Below are 19,976 nucleotides of genomic sequence, written 5' to 3'. Positions count from 1 at the left end.
TTTTTTTTTCCATTTAAAAATATTTAGCAATAAGTAAACAAGAATGAAAAGTTCTGATCATTATGAATCTGATTATTTTGAATTAAATTTGATTTGATCTTATTTGACACAAACAAACACTACCTCCGTTTTTTTTTAATTGACGCTTTCTTATTGGGAAGTGTTTTTATTTTTTTAATTATTTTTTTTAAATTTAATATGTATTCATTTTTTATAATCTTATTTATATTTGACCCCACTATAAAGTTGATTAAATAAGCTAAGCACAGACATACTTAGGCCCCGTTCTTTAGAGCTGCTCAACTCTGCTCTGCTCTGCTTAAAATTAATACTTAATATTGAATTATTATTATAATAATAATTAATATTTAATAATAATAAAAAATAATTCATATTTAATAATAATAAATAATTAATAATTAATAATAATAATAAATAATTAATATTTAATAATAATAATAATAATAATAAATATTTAATAATAATAGTTAATATTTAATAATACTCCGTAATAATTAATATTTAATAATAATAATACTAATATATAATATTTAATAATAATAATAGTAATTATAATAATGATAATAATAGTAATAATAATACTTATAACTAATAATATTAATTATAATAATAGTAATAATCTAATATATATAAATAAAGTAGGCATTTTTCGGGAGCATTCGGCGCGCCACATAAGAAAAGGTCTTATTTTGTCCAATGAAAAATTAGATTAATAATTTATTTTAGAATTAAAAAATTTACTCGCCACCTAAGCAAATGTGACGAATAAGATTTAAGAATTTTGACACATAGGTAAAAACAACGAATAAAGAATAATTAAATTTTAAATTATTTTTAAAAACCAATAATTATCTTCTCACAAAAAAAAATAAAAAAACTAAGTAATATCTTTTTTACATATATATGGATGCAAATTTTTGATCGCAAATATCTTTAATCTCTCCCTAGCAAATATTATAAAAGTTTGATTTTAATATTGTACTCATCGAAACGAATTAAACTAAATCTTAGACGACTATTTTCCCATAATTTTTAATAGTTAAACAATTATACATGAGAATTAAACGCATAAGCAAAAGACTTATTTTGGTCAATAAAAAAATGAGATTTGTCATTACATTTTTGAATTAAAAATTTAACTTGTCACATAAGCAAAATTAGTGAATAAGCTTTGAGATTTTAAAAACCAAACACCACGTAAAATAATTAAAACAACAAAAGATAACAATAGTGTTAAAATTAAAAAATTATCTTATGATATTAAGAATTTTATCCATAAATCTAATTAATGATATTCATAAATATACAAAATTTTAAATTAAATTAAAATGATAAACTATCACCGTGCATCGCACGGGCTTAAATCTAGTAATACTTATAACTAATATTATTAATTATAATAATAATTGATATTTATTATAAAAATTAAATTAAGATAATAACTAATTTTTAAAGATAATACTAATTATTAATCTTTAATAATAATAATAATAATAATAATAATAATTAAATAAAATTCAATAATAATGATAATTATAATTAATACTTCATATAATAATAATAATAATTAATATTTAATAATAAAATTTAATGATTAATAATAATGCGATAATAGTGGTAGTAGTAGTAATAATAATAATAATAATTGCTCGGCTCGACTCTGCTTCTATCTGCTCTGCTTTGCTCTGCCCTGCCCAGAAGCTCAAAAGAACAGGGCCTTACTTGTTTTAACATTCTTTTCCTCTCATTAAAATGCGTGCCTAAATTAAACATAAAAAAAATGGAGGGAGTACAAAATAAATAAAAATCTGAATTAAGTTGAATTAACTGTTAGAGATATAGGATATCGGAAAATATATATGTGATGTATTTTCCGTATTGATCTTATTAGGAGAATAATATATTTAGGCTTATAATATGTTAAGATATTATTTAAGTATATCTTTTAGGAAGATTGTTTCCTATCTTATGAGCGTAGATTTTGTATAATACTCTACCTATTGATGAATAATAAACAAGCCATTCTATTCTATTTCTCCAATTTGTCATCGTAAATCACCTTATTTTCAATATGTTGTTGACCGACCTATGGGGAATTGTCAAATGTCAAAAGAACATAGTAAAAAAGAAAAGGGCCCATTCCATTTTCCAACTAGTAGCTATAAAGTGTGTGGAGTGCGTGCTACTCGGCCAAATCCTACACGTCACATCCACGTTTCAAACTCAATTCCAATTTCGTCTACATTTCTACGTACATTCCAGGAAAATATAAATATACGTACAGCCTACTTTATTTCTGCGCGTAATAACATAAATTATACCTATATATGTTACATTGTATAACTTCCCTCCATATCAAACAACTCGCTGCATTTCATATTTACAAACAAAACTAGCCTTACAACCTTTGATTACATTGTTATTGTACATCATTAAACTCTAAAATTCCGATTTTCGAGTGTCACCCAATAGACATAACCCAAAAATTTAATTGAAAATAGTACTATCAAACAAAGACATACCAACGTACATGACGAGCACGTTGCATGCGAGCTTAGTTTGCATTGATGTTTTATTGAAGGTACCCGAAACCCTTAGCAAGCCGAGCAAGAGGTGGCAAAGAGCTTTTGCTAGCATCTACTATTCGAGAGCGTTACTCTTGCCTGCTCGGAAAAACCAACACAAGGAGGGTAAGTTGTTACACTCTTCTTCTTATACTGTCCTAAACCTTGAACCACATCATCAATCTTTTTCGAATGTTGATCAAATTTCCCTAAGCAAACTTACCAAAGAAAAAAACCTACAAACACTTCGAGATTTTGGTGGGGTAGACTCCATTGCTTCTGCTATCAATACCAATCTAGAGAATGGTATTGATGGTGATGAGCGAGACCTTGCAAGCCGTCATGAGGCCTTTGGCACAAACACGTACAAAAAACCACCTTCGCAAGGGTTGCTTCACTTTGTGTGGGAAGCCTTTCAGGACTTCACCATCCTTATTCTTTTGTTCTGTGCTGCTCTGTCTCTTGGTTTCGGTATCAAGCAGAAAGGACCGAAAGAGGGTTGGTATGATGGAGGAAGTATATTTGTGGCTGTTTTTCTTGTCATCATTGTCTCTTCTCTGAGTAATTTTAGACAGAGTAAACAGTTTGAAAAGCTATCAAAACAAAGCAATAATATCAAGATAGATGTAGTAAGGGGGGCGGCGACAACAAGTTTCAATATATGAGATTGTTGTTGGAGACATTGTCTGCGGAAGTACCAGCTGATGGTTTGTTCATTGATGGTCATTCATTACAAGTTGATGAGTCTAGCATGACAGGGGAGAGTGATCATGTGGGCATTGACAGAGTTCAAAATCCGTACTTGGTCTCAGGGACGAAGGTTGCAGATGGTTATGGTAAGATGCTCGTCACCTCAGTTGGGATGAATACAGTCTGTGGGAGAGCTGATGAGTTCTGCAAGCCGCAACTCAGATGAACAAACACCACTACAAGTTCGGCTTAACAAGCTAACTTCTTCAATTGGTAAGCTTGGCCTGGCTGTGGCTTTCCTCGTACTTGTAGTGTTGTTGGTTCGATACTTCACAGGGCATACCAAAGATGAGAGTGGCAGAAGAGAATTCAATGGAAGCAAAACAAATGTGAACGATGTGCTGAATGCTGTCGTCAGAATAGTTGCAGCTGCTGTTACGATAGTTGTGGTTGCAATCCCCGAGGGTTTGCCATTGGCTGTCACCCTCACACTCGCTTATTCAATGAAGAGAATGATGGTTGATCAGGCTATGGTTCGTAAACTCTCAGCATGTGAGACAATGGGGTCCGCCACCACCATTTGCACAGACAAGACAGGCACTCTCACCCAGAATCAGATGAAGGTCACAAAAGTCTGGTTGGGCCAGAATCTTATTGAACAAGGCACAACCTCTGAGATTAATGCTGAAATTCTTGCATTCATCCAACAAGGTGTTGGGCTCAACACCACAGGAAGTGTCTACAAGAGTTCAACATCAAGCTCAGATTACGAGTTCTCAGGCAGCCCAACAGAGAAGGCCCTACTCTCTTGGGCTGTGTTGGAGCTCAACATGGACATGCAGAAGCTGAACCAGGATTGTACAATCCTTCATGTGGAAGCCTTCAATTCGCAGAAGAAAAGAAGTGGGGTGTTAATCAAAGGAAAAGAAAACAAAAAAGTGTATGTACACTGGAAAGGTGCAGCTGAAATGATACTAGATAAATGCTCCTCTTACTATGATGCATCAGGAGAATTTAAGCCTATGAATCATAAGGCAAAGGAAACTTTCGAGCAGATAATTCAAAGCATGGCAGCTAGCAGCCTCAGATGCATTGCCTTTGCTCACAAAGAATTAGTACATAAGGAAGATGAAGTAATGGATCAAGAAAAGCTCACTGATGATGGTCTAACGTTGCTTGGAATGGTAGGTCTCAAGGACCCGTGTAGACCTGGGGTAAAGAAGGCTGTTGAATACTGCCAAAATGCCGGAGTAAACATCAAGATGATAACAGGGGACAATGTTTTCACTGCACGAGCAATAGCCGTTGAATGTGGGATATTGCAGCCTGGTGATGACATTAACAGTGCTGTTGTTGAGGGTCCTGAATTTCGGAGCTACACAGAGAAAGAAAGAAGCGAGAAAGTAGACAAGATATGCGTCATGGCTAGATCCTCTCCTTTTGATAAGCTTTTAATGGTGCAATGTCTCAAGCAAAAAGGTCATGTGGTTGCAGTAACAGGAGACGGCACTAACGATGCACCAGCATTGAAAGAGGCTGACATAGGGCTCTCTATGGGGATACAAGGGACCGAAGTTGCAAAAGAGAGCTCAGATATCGTCATCCTGGATGATAATTTTGCTTCAGTAGCAACAGTATTAAATTGGGGCAGATGTGTCTACAACAACATTCAAAAGTTCATCCAATTCCAGCTTACTGTAAATGTTGCTGCTCTGACAATCAACTTTGTAGCAGCAGTTTCAGCAGGTGAGGTTCCACTAACCGCGGTTCAGCTCTTGTGGGTGAATTTGATTATGGACACCTTAGGTGCCTTAGCGCTTGCCACTGAGAAGCCGGCAAAAGAATTGATGGACAAGGCACCTGTTGGAAGAACGGAGCCACTCATCACCAACATAATGTGGAGAAACCTGATGTCTCAAGCCCTATACCAGATTGCAGTCCTCTTGACCTTACAATTTAAGGGAGAATCGATCTTTGGTGTAGGAAGCAAGGTGAAGGATACCCTGCTATTCAATACCTTCGTGTTGTGCCAGGTTTTTAATGAATTTAATGCAAGGAAGCTGGAGAAGCAGAACATCTTTGAAGGGATACACAAGAACAGGTTGTTCCTAGCCATCATTGCCATAACCATTATCCTCCAGGTGGTGATGGTCGAGTTCCTAAAGAAATTCGCCAACACAGAAAGATTAAATTGGGGACAGTGGGGTGTTTGCATTGGAATTGCAGCAGTGTCCTGGCCTCTAGGGTGGCTCGTCAAGTTTATACCTGTCGCAGAAAGACCATTTTTCATCTACATCAAATTGCAGAACGCATGTTTCTGGAAGAAAAACTAAGCAAGGATAGTTTACATTATATTACTAGTACTGCTAAAATTCTTTTATTCCTATTTGATTTCATTGTACATTTGCTTTTTTTTTTTTTTTTTTTTTTTTTTTTTTGTAAACCCATTGTACATTTGCTGTCAACAATTTAGTTTAGCTAAATTTCATTGAATGTACATACCATTTATGTTTGTATAGAAAGAATCATATTCCTTTGCAAAACAAATGGTACCATCATATGCTTCATACAGCAAAGAAACATAATTCTAAGTACACGATTGGATATCAGCAATAATAAAAGAAGACTGCTACAACAATCATACAGCTCAATTCTTTGTTTATTTGACTATAAATTCAGTTTATCAATGGCAGAATAAAGCTGAAATAAAATTAGCTTGGTACTCAATCAAACAGATTCCTAAAAATATAAACAAGCAAGTAGTAGCTCAACTAAATTGATCTCTCCTATGAGTCCTATCCTACAGCGAAATGCGGCTCTGCCTACCTATGCATACTGATAGAAAATATGAGTACAACTTTCTCCATCACATACCATCAAGAATTCAAGACTACCTCATAAACAAAACTGATTCGAAGTTTAGAGCAATTAGCGCCTAGATAGTTGAGCAGTTCTTGCCCTGAATGCAGAAGTAGTACCCCGCTACCATTAACTAAATTGAATAAAAGTTTATACAGAATTATAAATAGTTCCAAAAGAGTATTTGTGCATCTTCTGGCAGATGGAGAATAGAATCTCAGCCATAGATCTCATGATAGAAGATTTCATGCAACATCAAAGAGCTTTTTCCTCTTAAGCTCTAAAAGTCCATCTGTGACAACAATGTATAAACTAGGATACCCCCTTTTTTTTTTTTTTTTTTTTAAATTTTATTTTATTGATTCATAAGAAGTCTTATTGGCAAGAACAATGATGTAGAGGTTATAAAGCCGAGGCTAACTATCTAAGCTAGTTGGCATTGCTATTGTAGCGATGACACTTAAAATTGAGTTTAGGGGAAGGAATTTTTTAACAATAAATAATCCCAACTTTTGGGCATCGTTTTTATTTTTATTTTTTATTTTTTTTTTTATTGATGTTACGTAAGAATTGGAGTAATATTGTATTATTGTATGTACGATATAACCCTCTCTTCCGCTATATTTGGATTAACTCGAAATAAACACAACCTCCAACTTTGAGGTCTTATTGCTCTAGTAACATGGGATTGACATATTGGGCAATTTTGAGGCTTAAGCAACTCCAATGGTTACTTTTGGGGACTAGCTTGCAAGTTTAATAATTTTTAAGCTAATAGCCAAATCATTGAAAGATAATTCAATAATTAGCTTGGCCAAGCTAATGCCAAGCAAATTAACTTTGCTAAGCTAATTAGTTTAGAAATTAATTGTCTCTAATAATATACCGTATTAATTATTTAAAAAATAAAGCTTATAAATCTAAATGTCAATTAGCTTAACCATTGTGGTATAAATTAGCTAGAAGGAAAAATAGCTTTACAATCGCCAATTGGCTTACCATTGGAGTTATGATCTCTGGATTTGGTTGTTCAATGTTAATCACAAAGTGGGATTAATATAAGATGATAATTTAACAAGAGTTTAAATGTGATTTATTTTTGTAAAAAATTTATTTAGGAATTTGAATAAACATAACAAGAGTTTAACTAATTATCAATGTTAATACTCCCTTTGTCATTGAGTTAAACAAATAAACAATCTTCCTTTTTTAATTTAATTGTTAATCCATCAAACTCAACTATCTTATTCTTTTTTTCTATCTATAATCAGTTAAACTCTTGTTAGTTTATTTAAATTCGTAAAATTTGTGCAATAAGCAAAAGAAACTTTAATATGAGAAAGGTGGGAATATTTGCTTCCCCATTTTTAGCCCAAATTAATGGGCATAAAATTGAATATGATCCCAGATAAGAATTGTCAAATCAAGTACAATAGGGCACAATTTAATCAAGATTATGGCAAATGTGTGAAAAAATAAAAAGCAAAAATAAATTGAGAAATTGAGGGAATTGAAAGCACCTTAATGTGTGAATTCTGAATAGAACAGCTTGATGGTTGGTCCCAAGTTTGCAACATGAAGCGGGGGAGGAAAGCGATTGATTTACTGTAAAAATTATGATGATTCTCAATTTGAGTATCTGACTAGGAAGCGGAAAGCCCAATGTTCTTCAATAATACTGACCCTCAAAATTTGAATTTTATTTCCACTTTTATAATAATACGTAACATTTTGGTGCCAAGACTTGGTACATTGAGGTTTTGGAGGTCACTGTAGGCCTATGGCCCTTTAGATTCAATTTGATGTCAATACTGAAAAAAAAAAATTAGAAAAAATTAGAAATAATAATTTCAACTTTGCCTTATTTTCTTTTAATAATCTCAACGTAGCCAAGCAGCAAGCCCAGTCACGCCAGCCAAAAGGCCAACACCTACCAACGTAGCCAAGCAGTAATCCCAATCACCATAGCCAATGCAGTGGCGTTGGGGGTTGGGCTGCGCCGGTGGGGGAGGGTAGGTGACCGGTGTTTTTTTGTTTGTTTTTTTTTTGGTAAAAAATTTAAACCAATTATGACTTGACACGTGTCAAGTCACCTGCTATAATAGGTCATTGACTTTTGTTGAACAGTTTGGGATTGAAGAAAATAAACAGCCCCCAAAGTTCGGATTATTATAAGAAAATACAGCAAAATTGGGATTATTATTTACAATTTTTCCAAAAAAATTGGTATTGCCTCATTTTTGCGTGTTTCGAAAGTTACCTTAATTCGCATAAAACATTTAAACTAAGGTACTTTTGATAATTTTAGGGTGTTTTGACCTCAAATCGAATCCAAATGGCCAAAGTGACCCAGAACATTAATAAACTAACTTTTGATACGAAAATTGATAACTAATTATAAGTGGTGAAATCTAACTTTATTTAATTTTGGAAAAATTAGAAATAATAGTGATCCCAACTTTCATCAATTTTGGTAGAATAATCCCAATTTAAATTGAATAAACAAGTGATGAAATCAAATTTTGGTGTCTTGAGAGGTGGTTATTTACACTTTTTGCTAAAATTTATTACTTGCAAACAAAGTACGGTGTTGAGTTCATTCATGTCTATTTGAGCATATACAATAGTACACAAAGTACTTTGTATTTTTGCATCTTTGAGTAAGATGGGAAAAATACAAGTTTCTCAACATATGAAACATTTTATGTATCTCAACGGAGCTAAATGGAGAAATTGAACATGACAAGGGTAGGTCGTCAATGAAGAGAATGATACCATTATTCATTGGGGTTAATCATGCCCTTTGTTTCACCATTTTTTTTAGGGTGGTGGTGGAATGGGTGGTTTACGAGAGGAAAGCTCGAGCACCTTCATTGGAGGTGGTCATGGCAGTGAGGTTGGGGGTTAGGCTGCGCCGGTGGGGGAGGGAGGTGGCCAGTGTTTTTCTGTTCTTGTTTTATTTTTATTTTTTTTTGTAAAAATTTTGAACCAATTAGGACTTAACACGTGTCAAGTGACCTGTTATAATAAGTCATTAGTCATTAACTTTTGTTGACCGATTTGGAATTGAAGAAAGTAAACAGCCTCCAAAGTTCGGATTATTCCAGAATAATTCAAAGTTGAGAATATGAAAAGAAAATAAAGCAAAGTTGAGATTATTATTTATAATTTTTCCAAAAAAAAAATATTGGTAATGCCTCGTTTTTTCTGTGTGGAAAGTTACCTCGATTTGCGTGAAACATTTAAATTGAGGTATTTTTGATAGTTTTTAGGGTGTTTTGACCTCAAATCGAATCCAAATGGCCAAAGTGACCCAAAACATTAATAAACTAAGTTTTGAAACGAAAATTGATAACTAATTGGTGAAATCTAAATTTATTCAATTTTAGGGTAATTATTTAAAATGAACAAACAAGTGATGAAATCAAAATTTGATGTTTAAAGAGCTGAGAATTACACTTTTTGCTAAAATTTATTATTCGCAAACAAAACAAACCCGCCTAATGTCATTCACTCGTTTGGTTAATTGGTTTGGTATGGTGTTGAGTTCATTCATGTCTATTTGAGCATATACAACAGTACACAAATTACTTTGTATTTTTGCATCTTTGAGTAAGATGGAAAAAATACAAGTTTCTCAACATGTGAAACATTTTATGTATCTCAACGGAGCTCAATGGAGAAATTGATATGAACATGACAAGGGTAGGTCGTCAATGGAGAAGAATGATACAATTATCCTTTGGGGTTAATCATATGAAGGATAAAGGGCGTGTTCGGTAAAATATAGCTGTGAATGTAGCTGTAGCTGTAGCTGTAGAGGCAGCTGTTAGCTGTGTAGGTAGCTGTTAGCTGTGAAGATAAATAATTTAAATATAAGTGTTCGGTAAAGTAGCGGTTGACTAGCTGTTATGTATAAAAATCAATATTTTATTTTTCAAACTATAGATTAAATTTTCAACAGCTACCTTAGAAGCTACCTCTAATTCCAAAAGCTAATTTTTCTAACTTTTCATAAGAGCTACCCTAACCACTACTTTGCCAAACACTCACATTTTTTGTTAAGTAGTGGTTTGACTTGGTCATACCACTAAAAGCTACTCAAAAGCTAGTGCCGAACACGCCCAAAGATGATTATATCATTATCATTATTAGTTATTATTTAGAATATGTAAATCCCTTGATTTACTCCTTAATTTTGATAGTCAAAGTATATCCCTTATAATTAGCTAACGTACCTAGTCACATATTGTATCTAGTCATATTTGGTATGTTTAATGTTCAAATCTTGTACTATATATACTCGTGTATATTCATCAATCATTTTCATAACTCTATCATGGTATCATGAGTTTTTAATCCATCTTTTCTTGCTTCCGCTACTACCATGATTACACTATCAAAACCCTTTGCCGACGCCGACAAATGATGGTGACCATATCAAACTTTCTTCTCAAAAAGCTTCAAACCAAAATCACACTTTTCGCTCAACTCTTTTGGCACCCCGTATTCCATATACCAAGAGATGCCATTGATATATATTTTTTTTCTCCAAACCCCTTACACGGAGAAACAAACCTTTTTCGATATCCCGTAGTTTACCTACCATGTGTTACCATATACGAAATTCTCTCCAAAACCATTATGGAGAAACATAACATTCCATTCTAAACCACCACCACCACCACCATTATAATTTTTCTATCTCGCCTTCAATGGTGGTGAAGGAACCTCTATATTTTTTCCTCCCAATTGTTGCAAGCATACGCTAGCAAATTTCTTTATTTTTATTTTTTTAAATTTCAATGGTTCATGTGTTGAAAAACCGTGAAAAACACCCATTAAACAACTTCTTATTCTCTCTCTCTCTCTCTCTCTCTCTCTTTCTCTCTCTCTCTCTCTCTCTCTCTCTCTCTCTCTCTCTCTCTCTCTCTCTCTCTCTCTCTCTCTCTCTCTCTCTATATATATATATATATATATATATATATATATATATACACTATCTTTTTACTTCTTCACGCAACTCCTCCATCCCAAAAAAAAAAAAAAAAAATCTCCTTTAATACACTTCCTTCTCTTTTTCTTATTTAAAAAAAAAAAAAAAAAAAAAAGAACAAACCTTCTCATGCTCCACTCTCTCCAAACCTTATTGGAGAATCACATTGCAATGCAACCTATCTCACCACCACTTCAATTCCTACATTGAACAAGATTCGAGATGTTATATCAAAGGTCGGTCTCTCGTTCCGAACGTCCGTCATTATCATTATTTAATTGGTTATTATTTAGAATATGTAAATCCCTTGAGTTACTCCTTAATTTTGATAGTCAAAGTATATCCCTTTTAATTAGCTAACGTACCTAGCTAGTCACATATTGTATCTAGTCATAGTTTGGTATGTTTAATGTTTTAATCTTGTACTATATATACTCATGTATATTCATCAATATAATCAAGCTTTCCAACATTATTTTCTTTCTCGTAACTCTATCAAATCATGCCCTTTGTTTCAACATTTTTTCTCAGGGTGATGGTGGGGTTGGTGGTTTACGAGAGGAGAGCTTGAGCACCTTCATTGGAGGTGGTCATGGTTTGGTATAGGAGGAAGAAAATGGAGGTTGGTTGGTTATGAGTGAAAATTTGAGAATGAAAAAAACAGTACATTAAAATCGCATGTGTCTTGCATGCCTTGTCACTATGTTGAGAAATCGGGGCAATTCACCTCATCTGGTGATTCTGGTTGAACCTATTTGACCAGTTGAGCGGAACCCTCCCTTTCCTCCTACCAGTTTTCTTAGGTGAAAAATACACGTTTAATTCTTATCACTTTGAGTTTTTGTAATATTTATATGTTGACTTCTATTAGTTTTCTTATAATAATAAATCAACAACAAATACAATTATAAATAAATATACACTATATTACCGTCTATTCCATAATTTAGTGCATGAGTTTTATGGTCAAACTTTTATAACTTTGGCCACAAGTTCTCATTTTAAAAAAAAACACATAGTCATGTCACTCAAATGAGATACGTATCTTACTTTTTTAAAAAAATAAATAAATTAATAAAATATGAGATACGTAATGTTGGATACCTTTATGTGTAGTTTTAAAAATATCATTTTTTATGAGAAATTTTAAAGATCAATATTTTATAAGAACCTGTTCACTTCACCTTAAAAAAAAAAGTATTCAGTAAAAATAATTTCAGTGTTTTTTTTTTTTTTTTTTTTTTTTTTTTTTTTTTTTGACAAAAAGAACTATATAAATAAAGAGCAAATTACAACATAGGCTAAAAGAAAGGAACTAAAATACAAGGCACACACTACAAATCTATTACATGCTTTGGTTATAAAATAAATTCAGTTCAATAAAAATAAATTGAGTTCAGCAAAAATAAGTTCAGTTTAGTAACATTATTTCAAATCAGTAAAAATTAGTAACCCCAAAGAAGAATAATAACTGATAATCACTAAAATTAATTTCGATTCAGCAAAAATAATTTCAACTTATAAATTTAATTTTAGTTCAACAAAAATAATTCCAGTTCAGTAAACATAATTTCAGTTCAACAAAAATAAAGTAAAGTGAATCGGACCTAATTATATTGTAAAAATATACAAAGTATTAGTGTATTAAAAAACGATAAAAGGCGAAAAATAGGAAGTTTCTGACGGGTGGAGAAGTAATTACTTCGTATACTCGTTCATTTCTCTTATAACCGTGTAGTCAGTCAAACACACAAACAAATGATTTCAACATCAACACAAAATTTGCTTTTAGTTCTACCAGAACCCCCACTTAAGGGAAGGCCGCAAATATTACTCGTATTAAATGCATTCACCGTCCGTCGACTTCATTGATTACGTGTCTTAACTAATTGTTCATTTTAATTATTTATTAAACTTCATATGCTATATAACGTAACACTATAAATATGTATATGAAAAAATATTCATAGCACCACCACTTCCCTCCAAATTAACCTGCATTTTGCTCAAATTTTATGTTACACCCATCAAAATAACAAATATTTCCAATAAGCAGCTACGTCCTTCAAAACAAAGCCGGCCTAAAAGAGCATCCGGCCTGCTCAACAAATCCTTTATAGTACGAAAATAAGTAGTAACTAAACGACACCATTTGCCTTTACGATTACATTTTCATAGTACGAACAAAATATAGACCATTTTCGTAATACAAACACCACCTAGAAAATCTTACTCCTGTGTGTTTTTTTAACAAAGACATGTCAAATTTGATGCATGCAAACATGGCCTGCATAGAGTTTTTATTGAAGGTACCTGAAAACCTCAGCAAACCCAGCAAAAGGTGGCGGCGTGCTGTTGCTACCATATACTATTCAAGAGCCCTCCTCTCTATAGCCCCCAAAAAGAAACGAGGATATAATGAGCCCAGTAAGTTATCACATTCTTCTTCTTACACTATCTTAAGCCTTGAACCACAACAACTGTTCTCGAATGTAGATCAAAAATCCCTTAGTAATATTACCAAACAGAAAAACCTTCAACAACTTCAAGAGTCTGGTGGGGTAGACTCTATAGCTTCTGCTCTCAAAACAAGTCTTGATGACGGTATTCATGGTGATGAGCAAGACCTTGTAAACCGCCACGAAGCCTTTGGCACAAACACGTACAAAAAACCACCTTCTCAAGGGTTCCTTCACTTTGTATGGGAAGCCTTTAAGGACTTTACCATCCTTACTCTTCTATTCTGCGCTGCTCTTTCTCTTGGTTTTGGAATCAAGCAGAAAGGACCGAAAGAGGGATGGTATGATGGAGGAAGCATATTTGTAGCCGTTTTCCTTGTCATCATTGTATCTTCTATGAGTAATTTCAGACAGAGTAAACAGTTTGAAAAGCTATCAAAACAAAGCAATAATATCAAGATAGATGTAGTAAGGGGCGGGCGGCGACAACAAGTTTCAATATATGAGATTGTTGTTGGAGACATTGTCTGCTTGAACACTGGAGATCAAGTACCAGCTGATGGTTTGTTCATTGATGGTCATTCATTACAAGTTGATGAGTCTAGCATGACAGGGGAGAGTGATCATGTGGGCATTGACAGAGTTCAACATCCGTACTTGGTTTCAGGGACAAAGGTTGCAGATGGTTATGGTAAGATGCTCGTCACCTCAGTTGGGATGAATACAGTCTGGGGAGAGCTGATGAGTTCTGCAAGTCGCAACACAGATGAACAAACACCACTACAAGCTCGGCTTAACAAGCTAACATCTTCAATTGGTAAGCTTGGCTTGGCTGTGGCTTTCCTCGTACTTGTAGTGTTGTTGGTTCGATACTTCACAGGGCATACCAAAGATGAGAGTGGCAAAAGAGAATTCAATGGAAGCAAAACAAATGTGAACGATGTGCTTAATGCTGTCGTCAGAATAGTTGCTGCTGCTGTTACGATTGTTGTGGTTGCAATCCCCGAGGGGTTGCCATTGGCTGTCACCCTTACACTCGCTTATTCAATGAAGAGAATGATGGCTGATCAGGCTATGGTTCGTAAACTCTCAGCATGTGAGACAATGGGGTCCGCCACCACCATTTGCACAGACAAGACAGGCACTCTCACCCAGAATCAGATGAAGGTCACAAATGTCTGGTTGGGCCAGAATCTTATTGAACAAGGCACAACCTCTGAGATTGATGCTGAAATTCTTGCATTCATCCAACAAGGCGTTGGGCTCAACACCACAGGAAGTGTCTACAAGAGTTCAACATCAAGCTCAGATTACGAGTTCTCAGGCAGCCCAACAGAGAAGGCCCTACTCTCTTGGGCTGTGTTGGAGCTCAACATGGACATGCAGAAGCTGAACCAGGGTTGTAAGATCCTTCATGTGGAAGCCTTCAACTCACAGAAGAAAAGAAGTGGGGTGCTAATAAAAGATAAACAAAACAATAAACTTTATGTACACTGGAAAGGTGCAGCTGAAATGATACTAGATAAATGCTCCTCTTACTATGATGCATCAGGAGAATTTAAGCCTATGAATCATAAGGCAAAGGAAACTTTCAAGCAGATAATTCAAAGCATGGCAGCTAGCAGCCTCAGATGCATTGCCTTTGCTCACAAAGAATTAGTACATAAGGAAGATGAAGTAATGGATCAAGAAAAGCTCATTGATGATGGTCTAACGTTGCTTGGAATGGTAGGTCTCAAGGACCCGTGTAGACCTGGGGTAAAGAAGGCTGTTGAAGACTGCCAAAATGCCGGAGTAAACATCAAGATGATAACGGGGGACAATGTTTTCACTGCACGAGCAATAGCCGTTGAATGTGGGATATTGCAGCCTGGTGATGACATTAACAGTGCTGTTGTTGAGGGTCCTGAATTTCGGAGCTACACAGATAAAGAAAGAAGCGAGAAAGTAGACAAGATACGCGTCATGGCTAGATCCTCTCCTTTTGATAAGCTTCTAATGGTGCAATGCCTCAAACAGAAAGGTCATGTGGTTGCAGTAACAGGAGACGGCACAAACGATGCACCAGCATTGAAAGAGGCAGACATAGGGCTCTCCATGGGAATACAAGGGACCGAAGTTGCAAAAGAGAGCTCAGATATCGTCATCCTGGATGATAATTTTGCTTCAGTAGCAACAGTTTTAAATTGGGGCAGATGTGTTTACAACAACATTCAAAAGTTCATCCAGTTCCAGCTTACTGTAAATGTTGCTGCTCTGACGATCAACTTTGTAGCAGCAGTTTCAGCAGGTGAGGTTCCACTAACTGCAGTTCAACTCTTGTGGGTCAATTTGATAATGGACACCTTAGGTGCCTTAGCGCTTGCCACTGAGAAGCCGGCAAAAGAATTGATGGACAAGGCACCTGTTGGAAGAACGGAGCCACTCATCACCAACGTAATGTGGAGAAACCTGATGTCTCAAGCCCTATACCAGATTGCAGTCCTGTTGACGTTACAATTCAAGGGAGAATCGATCTTTGGTGTAGAAAGCAAGGTGAAGGATACCCTGCTATTCAATACCTTCGTGTTGTGTCAGGTTTTTAATGAATTTAATGCAAGGAAGCTGGAGAAAAAGAACATCTTTGAAGGGATACACAAGAACAGGTTGTTCCTAGCCATCATTGCCATAACCATTATCCTCCAGGTGGTGATGGTCGAGTTCCTAAAGAAATTCGCCAATACAGAAAGATTGAATTGGGGACAGTGGGGTGTTTGTATCGGAATTGCAGCAGTATCCTGGCCTCTAGGGTGGCTCGTCAAGTTCATACCTGTCGCAGACAAACCATTTTTTAGCTACATCAAATGGCAGAACGCATGCTTCTGGAAGAAAAACTAGATAGGATTATTCACAGTACAGTTAAGATAGCTTAGATTTATTCATTGCTCGATTATTTTTATTACTTCACTATTATGTATATGTTAACTACGATTTATTTTGTTCAAATTTATTGGTGTGAGCTGCAGTCAATGTTTTATTATATAAAAAACATACTTGTATATGATTATCTTCAATTGCTTCCTAAACTTAAGAGTCAAGATTAAATCAATACTTCGTTCTCATAATCTAGTTTTCTGATGGCAAAATATGGTGCAGAGTAACACATAAACAAGCAAACAGCACTCCCTGATCTTCATAGTAGTCCTATTTGGCACCAAAATGTAGTATGATCACATAGAAGCGACTAAAATGATGCTTATTATAGACACCATGAGTCCATGACATCAAGACTACATTGGTTAACAAAATTCGGTGAAGCTACAGCCTATCCTATTGTCCTTATCACTCATTAGCGAAACTGATTGGAAATTGTTAAAAGACAGCTTCATATGCATATGTGTTAACTACTTGTCTATTTCCATGCTTGTTGCAGATTGTACCACCTACTTCCAACAACTAACACGACTATGAGTTTACATAAACAAGAAAAAGCCTTACAGAGTGGTACATCAGAAAGTCTCTTTGTATTACTAGTTTGAAATTTGATGCTTATACTTCCAAATTCCCACTACAATTTACTTTTAAATAACCAATATATAACGAAATTTCATACCACATTTCCCTCCATTAAAATCAACTTGATGGCAAATTGTAGATTACCTAACTTTGGGATGAACCAAGTCTTACCATCTATATATGTTGACATCCACAATTGTAGAACGCTCATTCAAGTTCTAAACTCACTATGTCTAGAATTAATTTTCGTATTATTAGAATACTAACACGACGATGTCACGATCAACTCAATTATTAATTTTCTCTAGGTATCGTTTGGTTGACGAGAGAATTAAATTCACATAGGCATTTGTATTTCATTAAAATTAAAATCCCACGTCAAATTTTCTAGGAATTAGGCTACACTTATTTGGCTGTTATTTGGCTGTTGGTAGATTAATTTCCTATGTTTGAGGACATTGAAAATTTCCATGAATTACACCTTTTAACCAACCAAAACCCTTAATTCCAAATTCACATGAATTTTCAATTCCCAAATTTTGTTTTGGGCAACCAAATAAACCCTAGCTGTATGTATTGCAACTAATCTAGTAATCTACCATACAATCATAAATTGATACAATGTATATATAAATTGTTTTTTTTTTTTTCTACATTTAAAAATATGATATCTTGCAGTAGTTGAAAAAAAAAAATAAATAAAATAAAATAAAATAAAATAAAATGAATAGGACCTTGAATTCCTTGACATCGAAAGAAGTTGAGCAATTAGTGTCCAGTTTCCAGATTTGCGCTACGAAATAGAAGCAGAAGGTTATGCCAAAAACAGAGAAGTGAAAGAGAAAGTGAATAACATGACAAATTGAACAAGATGGAGGACCATGAGTTCATGAGAGATAGATAGTGAAAGACCATTTTGTCAAAATCAATGGAAAATTGATTTAAAACCTATAGGGGGCGTTTGGTAAATGGGAATTGAGTGTGGGAATGGAAATTTTAATTTTAAATAAAACAAAATCTCTTATTTGTTACTCCCTTCGTTTTTAAATACTTACTCTATTTCTCCATGCGCGAATTTTTAGGAGAAATTGGAAAAAGTAATAAAATATGAATGTAATGGGGTAGTTGAGAAAATAAAAAATTATACTCCGTAAAATGCAAAAGTAGTGGAAATGGAGCAATTATTTAAAACGGCTTTCCAAAAAAGGCTTTCCAAAAAAGGAAATGGAGCAAGTATTTAAAAACGGAGGGAGTAAATGAGATTGAGAATAAATGTGGTGAATTTTCACCATTTTATTACCTAGGGAGGGTAGGTAATAAATGGTGGGATTGGAAATAAGTAGAAAAAGACATTTTTGCCATTAATGAAAAAAAAAGGAGGAGAAAGATTAGTAAGGGTAATTTTGTATTTTTGTTATTTATTCCCCATCTATTCTCATCCACTACCCAAACAAAGTATTATCCTATTTTTTCTATATTCCCAACAATCAATTCTCAATCCCATTCCCACATTTTAATCCCCAAACTCCCATTCTCACATTTCCAATGCCCAGACAAATTAATCACCGCCCTTTCTCTTTATATATTACTATAGATTTATTCTACCGTAAGTTTTCGTTAGTGTTAGAGGGTTACTCCGTCAATGTTATAGGGGTTATTTTCAATATTTAAGGGGTCGGTAATATAGGTATTACTTTGGTTTTTTTTTTTTACAAGCGGTCAATAATTGCCTCAAGTTATATAATTGGGGCGGTTACACGTGAAGACCTGCCCCATTCAGATGGGGATGGGTAAATTTTTGGTTGGTGATGGCTTGATGGAAGATTTATTTATTTTGAAACCATGGCTTGATGGAAGATGGAACAAGGATGAGAATGAAAATTGTGCTTGTCATAAGTGGTGGAGCACGTATGGAATTTAGAGTGACCGGCCCTCGTACCTAGGTATTATTTGGTTGGCTTAAGTTCATTTGGGCATTTAAAATTCCCATGAATTTCATTTTGAACTTTTTGTTTGGAAAGTCATAAATTTCCATGATTTTGATGAAGGAATTAATCAAATTGAAATTTTATGGGATTTTCACTTCCCTAATGAACCAAACGACCCTTTACTCATTCCAAGCTCTACTAGTTTTAAAAATGTTTCTTTTGTCATACAAGTATCTTAAAAATATAACAATATACTTCCTCCATTTGTTTTATAGCTGCAACAGTTTGACTTTTACACTATTCATGTGTTTCACTTTGACTAGCTTTGACAATTTATACTTAAGTAAAAATATAGTCACGTGAGATCTTGTTAAATTCGTCTCGATTTATACAATTTTAATTTCTAAAATTTATAATTTTTACATATTGGTGATTAAAGATATCAATGATTGAAAATATGCATCGGCAAGCGTGAAAAGAAAAGTTTTGGAACTATAAAAAAACAGAGAAAATATGTACTTTATCAATATAAGCCAATTCTTTATAATCGAACTACATCAGTGTATTAAACTTTTATTTTTATGTAAATATATAAGTTGAAAATTTAAAATCAAAACTTCATTTAATAGATAAGGTGGGTATCAGGGGTGGGTGGATACCCAAGTAGGTGATGGGATAAGATGGTTTTAATTTTGAATTCGGTAAGGTCAAAGGTTATACAACATTCACATCCAACCCGCCTTTTTAACATCCCTAATTGTGCCAATAAAGATATACGAGTATCAAAAACCAATTCGGCCTCGACTCTACAATAACATGATCTAATGTCTAGTGACCATTAACATCCGAATCCGAAGTAACCCGACTCAAATGACACACCTGATTTGACAACTCTACGTACCGGTCCCGAAACTTAAAAGATTGGATCCTTATTCCTTAACCTTAATACTTCTCCACCGAACCC

General features: G+C 34.3%; 2 pseudogenes; both read left to right on the top strand.

Annotated features, from left to right (window-relative positions):
* The first annotated feature begins 2,551 nt into the window (after positions 1 to 2,551).
* Positions 2,552 to 5,807, top strand: LOC145611556 (putative calcium-transporting ATPase 13, plasma membrane-type pseudogene; annotated as a pseudogene).
* Positions 5,808 to 13,204: 7,397 nt separating this feature from the next.
* On the top strand, positions 13,205 to 16,583 carry LOC145611336 (putative calcium-transporting ATPase 13, plasma membrane-type pseudogene; annotated as a pseudogene).
* The last annotated feature ends 3,393 nt before the right edge of the window (positions 16,584 to 19,976 follow it).

Source organism: Chenopodium album, chromosome 24, assembly GCF_948465745.1.
Source record: "Chenopodium album chromosome 24, dcCheAlbu1.1, whole genome shotgun sequence".
Lineage (NCBI taxonomy): Eukaryota > Viridiplantae > Streptophyta > Magnoliopsida > Caryophyllales > Amaranthaceae > Chenopodium > Chenopodium album.
Note: the sequence above shows the minus strand (reverse complement) of the source record. Positions and strands in the feature narration are given on the sequence as shown.